We start from the raw sequence: 6044 nt of genomic DNA on the forward strand, positions 1-6044 counted from the left end.
AATTGCCCTGGCTAAGAACCTTGCAGCCTTTGCTGTCACTTGCTCCTCTTGGTCTGCTAAGAGAAAGGACACTGTGGCAGTGGTTGGGAGACCCAGAATGTATAGAGGGGTTATAACCTCACTCCTCAAATCAAGTAACAGCAGAAGCCTAACTGCAGCACTGCATGTGATGAACAATTTCTGAAGGGAACATTCTGAAATGTTCCTGTCAAAAGTAAAGATGTAAGGAATCAGTCATTTCCATCCTGTCTTCAGTTCATTGAAATCAATGCTTTTCCCATTCTACATTTCAGCTTTCGCTAAACCCTATCTTCATCTCACTAACCACTATGGCCAAAACTAATGTAATTAATTAGGTACAGTGGTGCCCCGCTAGACGAAAATAATTCGTTCTACGAGTGTCTTCGTAGAGCGAATTTTTCGTCTAGCAAAGCAGCAATGCAGCGCGGAGGTTTTCGCGCCAAAAATATATATATTTTTTTCGTCTTGCGAGGCAGCCCCATTGACTTTTTCGTCTTGCAGGGCAGCCTTCCGCTAGCGAATGCCGTTCATCTAGCGAGGCATTCGTCTAGCGGGGCACCACTGTAATTGATTATGTAATCAATTTCAGTGGAAGGAAAAGGTCAAAAACAATTCAGAAAATAACATATTTACATAATGTTTGCAGATTAAGAAAAGAACAATAGCAAATATAACTCATATTCACATTTCTGTTACTGACCAACAAACATGCAACTTGCAGTAATTTCTGCTTCCACTTCTGTTTCTGTTGGAATTCTCATCCAACCCTAGTGTAAAGGGCTCACTTGTGTTCTGGCGTGTATGTCAACAGGATCTTATTTCTGTTGTGTTACTAGGGTTGCACTATCAACCAAGAAACTATAATGCCTAAACCAAGTTTCCCATGCTTAATTTAATCCTGAAGATATATAGTGCCTTTTAAAGTTATTTAGCCTAATATTAGATAAAAAGAACTTCATCTGAAAAAAGTGTGAATTCCTTCAATCCTGATTCGTATGGTACTCTAGTCTAGTTTAATCTACTCCATCATAGCACAAAAATGTTTATTCATACTTCCTCGTATTGAACTCAGTGGGACTTGAGTCTGAGAAGGTATTTGTAACACTGTGGTGTATCCCCACCCCCCGTGTCTTTCTTTCTTGTTGGGTTTGTAGTTATCTCGGGACTTAAAACAGGAAATACATCAGATTTGAAACCAACTTGCTGTAATAACTAAACCCACATGATGCATGACTCATACTCTCACCTATCCATAGATGCTGTTATGACAAGCAACAATCAATGCTTTTCCTCTGCACACATAACTGATTTATTTTTTATGTTTCCATGTATTGGTATTTTGTGGACATTGTATTGAATTTATATGTGGAGTGGGACTCCTCTGCAGTGTCCTTAGGCTCAGTGAGCAATTGTATCCGATTGTGAGGATAAAGAGATCTAAAGATGTACTGTTAAAATCTATTATTAGACTGTGGTGTTTTGTTTTGTTTTACCCCAGTGGAATTTTTATCCTGTTACAACGTATTCCACTTTTCTATTACTTAATATGTCAACTTTGTAACAGTTTTATTTATAAGGAAATTTGTGTTGATAAATAAAGAAATAATGCCAGAGACAACTGATTCTGCTCTGATCTTCGTTCCAGGCAACCTGGCCATTTTAACTTGATCAACATATGTGACACAATCTCTCATAGTTGAAATTTAAAATCAGCCTGTACCAGGAAATGAGGATTTTCAGGGGCCAATTGCAGCCCTGCAGGCCTCTCTTTATTTGGTGTTTGGGACCCTCCCCAGACCAATCCACTTCTTCACTAGTCCTGTTTTGCCGCCTCCTTGAGTGTGCTTGCCTGGCTAGAATGTATCCTGGAATGCTGATTATGCTTCTTGTTTGCCTGGATGGAGAATAGAGAGGGATGTGCAAGTATGTTAACACCTGTCCCATCCACTTTTGGTCCTCACCTAGCGCACCACTGGCCCATGCCTCTAGAAGGTTGTCTAGAAGAGAATGTAGCATTTGGGTTGAGGGGGGTTCCCCACCCACTGGTCTATACCTGTAGTATGAACATATAATGCAACTTCTCGGGAACTATACACCACAAGTCCCAGGCTATAAGTAGAGAATGACATAATCTGAGATCTTACAGAGAGAAAAAGTCGGTAGGGGATTATGCTTCAATTCTCTATTTTTCAAAAAAGCACCACCACAAACATGCATGCATCTAGAAAAAATAGATTGAGGAAAAGGCTACCCTAGAACCATTCTCTAGGCTAGTTTGGAGAAGCAAACACATCCTGCCCTGCTTGTAGTCTGGGGCTTCTCAACAATCACAGAAAAGTGTTATCACATTGTTTCTACTGTATATGTAGCCTGAAACTGCTGACAGTGAGAGTGATGATCTTGTAGCACAGCAAAACAACTGATTTTCAGCTCCTCAGGATGGACAAATGCATTGTGGCAGAATCTGACATAGCACATAGGGTGAGACATAGGCAAAAGTTACACAAAGCATGAGCGCATCCATGTCAACATGACCATAACCATCACCTTGCACTAGGGCAATAACTAAATGAAAAACCTACACTGAGTAGACGAAACCAGGCTGTCTTGTAGAATATGTGTTACAGTGACACAAAAAAGGAAAGAGATTGGAAAACCTTGAAACAGAAACTGGGGTCAGGACTATGGGTTGAACACCTCCTGAAATGAAAGAGGATGGGGGCAAGAGACAGGACTCCTTTCAGTTCCTATCCTCTCAAGTAAACATCGGTTTCAATATAATAAAATGATAATTTGCAAGGTCCATCTTCTGCTCACTCCTGAATGTTCTGTGTCCAAGAGACATAGGTTCCTCTGCTGGTCTCACCTCTCCAGGCTCACCCCCCTCAGGTAGAGACAAACCTGCCCCCCCCCGCCCATTTCTGATGGCAGTCTCTGCAACAGCTGTGGGGTGCTTGAAGATGGCTCTGTCTGGGTTGGCCATCTTCCACATCCAACTCCATACTTGGTTTTAAGTAGAGATGCATAGGTAATGACACCAATCCCCCTTCTACAAATAATGAGGTTGGAGAGCATGTCAATGGCCTACGCAGGTCAATGAGGAGCCACACGAGGAGCAGTTGTTCTTGCCGCTACTGCTTTATTTACTGCATCTGGAAGCTATTGGAGGCGTCTCTAGGAATTTAGAACCAGCTAGTGCAGGTGTAAGGAACCTTTGGCCTTTCAGGTGCTACTGAACTACAACTCCCATCATCCCAGGCTATTGGCCATGCTTGCTGGGGCTGATATAAGTTGGGTTTCGCAACAGCTGGAGCACCAAGGTTGGAGCTAGTGCAAAGGTTTCTCACAGCAACCACATGTTGCTTGTGCTGTGTAAAATGCACACCACGTATGTGGTTGCAGAATAAAGTAAAAACATACTGAATTCATTCTGCCTTTTTTATTCCCACTTTCACTTTCTCTAGTCTCCAAATGATTTGACTCATGTCGTGAACTAAAGATATGAGCAAGTTCTCCGAGTTTCTTCATAGTCACAGGTATTGTTAGAGGGAAGGGAACAAGAGTGTGACCTCTGAATCATGATGACCTAGCCCTACATGGAAATACCAAGGATTGAACATGAGACTTTTATAATAATAATATATAATAATTTATTATTTATACCCTGCCCATCTGGCTGGGCTTCCCCAGCCACTCTGGGTTGCTCCCAACAGAATATTAATCCCAAATATCCAGTCCAGCATCCTGTTCCCAGTGTGGCCAACCAAGATGCCTGTGAGAAGCACATAATCAGGACCTGCGCACAACAGCAGTTGCCCTTCCTGCAGTTTCCAGCCATCATGGTTCGTAGCCACTGATAGCCTTTTCTTCCATGAATTTGTGTAAGCCTCTTTTATAGTCACCCAAGTTGTTGGTCATCTCTGCCTCTGGTGGGAGGAAGAGAAACAATGGGAAGGAGGGAGTAGAAGAGATGGACTAAGGGAAAGGGAAAGATCCCAGTGCTGCTGCTGGGACTTCTAGCACCATGCTTCACATGTCTGCATGCACACACACTTACCCCCTAGTCCCCTTGCCTGCCTGGCCTGCTACCAAGTCAAGAAGTGTCTTCTCCCTCCTCTGGCGGACAAGGGCCAGAGGGGCTGCTGGAGGAAATAAAATGTTAATATTTTTTAATGTAATATTAATAAACTGGAAAAAGAGAATTGGAAGTTGGTGGCACTGTGGTTTACTGAATAGTGTTGGGGAGATTACCGTATATTTCGGCCCCTCGTAGTTGTGCTGTGTGAGATGCCGTGGACCACAGCCCCCCCCCCCCGGCCTTATGCTAATATATGAAGCTACTGGGAGCAGTCATCAAGAGATTTGGGGCATTATGCCAGTTCTATGTCTATTACATCTGAATTATCCCTGGCTTCAGCCTTACTTAATTTACATACTTCAGAGATGGGGCAATTTAGAAGTCAGAAATTAAAAGCACATTTATGCACAGCAGCTAGAATGGTAATAGCCAGAACTTGGGAAAACCCTGCAATTAATGAATATTGATCACTGACATAATATAGTCCGGCAAACAGCCATAATGGAAAAGTTGTCACAAAAATTTAAGGTGGCAGGGGGAGAGAAAAGAACAATATAATTTTTACACTGTATGGTTGTTGTTGGCATCCACCTGTAGACTGTTTAGGATTTTAACCCCTCTAGTGTCCCATTTTTTGTGAGTCGTGTCATGGTTTTACGTGTACACAGAAATCATAAAGCATGACATGACTCGATATATAACTCCAAGGGTCATCTAGGCCACCCCCTACCATGCAGGGGCGTGTCGTATAACTTCACCCGCCCGGTGGACCTTGGCATCACTGAATTCCTGTGCTCATAACAACTTTTACTGCTGGGGTGTGTGTGTCTCCTTTGGCGAGACCCAACTTCCTCCTCCTTGATCCCTTTCGTCTTCTGCCCCCCACCCCAGGGGCTTCAAACCTTTCAGAGGGCACCTTCACTGCTGGCAGTGGCAGTAGCAACTCCTAAAATGCTTTGGGGTCATTGAGGCACCAGACAAGTTGTAGCAGTGGCCCAAATGTGAACCCCAGTAAATCATTGAATATGCTATAATAGAAATGTTATGGTAACCTGTTGCTTTAAGGAAACAGATGGTTTTGGCATGAGACCTTCCCTACAGGGAAAGAAGGACAGCAAATACATCAATCACATTCACAAGCTAGAACATAAGTTGATACATAGAACAAAGGCCTAACACAGATTCCCATGCACGCAAACTAACGAAAATGTAACAATCTCTGAGAATCAAGGTTTAGTTAACAATGCTTATCGCGCATGCGTATTAGATTAGGTAATGTACATGCGTACTGAACTAAAATGAGGTAATGAAATATGATTGGTTAAATTGAAATGCTTTGTCTGAAATGTTATAAATACCCCTGCCCATACCTTTGGGCGGGGTTGCAGGCTTGCAAAATGATTCGACTGTAACCCTTATTGCTTTGCAATAAAGAAAACAAAATGGACTCCTAGCTCCTCTAGTCTCTGAGTTTTATTGGCGTAGCTCAGAAGAAGGGCCTTTTGCCCAATGCAACAAAGTGACCTCTGACCCTGTTGCCCCTGCATTTATAGCCTACTTTTCTGTTTACATAACCATGATTCAAAGCAGTTGACAAAAAGGCAATGTGCGCTACTTTTAAGAGGGAGGTTCTGTATTTAAAGGTCTCATCCCCTCGGAAGAGCTGCCTGCCTGTCCAAATCTAGTTCAGAGCGGAGAGGCCAACGAAAGGGGACCCCAAAGGGCTGTTTTTCTCTCCTTTTATGGTTCTGCCCGAGACCCCCAGCCTAATAGCAAACGCGGCGGTCGTGGTGGCCACATGGATCGCAGAGGCCGCCGCAGCTCCTACGTCCAGGCCGCGGTCGGCTCCTCTTCTTCCTCCTTCTGAGGGCGTGCAGCTTGTTTCGCGTGCGAGGGAGCTGCCGGACCGGGCCCCGCGGCGGCGGCCACTGCCCCGCCCCAACCT

The sequence above is a fragment of the Lacerta agilis genome, chromosome 4 (genome assembly GCF_009819535.1).
Source record: "Lacerta agilis isolate rLacAgi1 chromosome 4, rLacAgi1.pri, whole genome shotgun sequence".
Classification (NCBI taxonomy): domain Eukaryota; kingdom Metazoa; phylum Chordata; class Lepidosauria; order Squamata; family Lacertidae; genus Lacerta; species Lacerta agilis.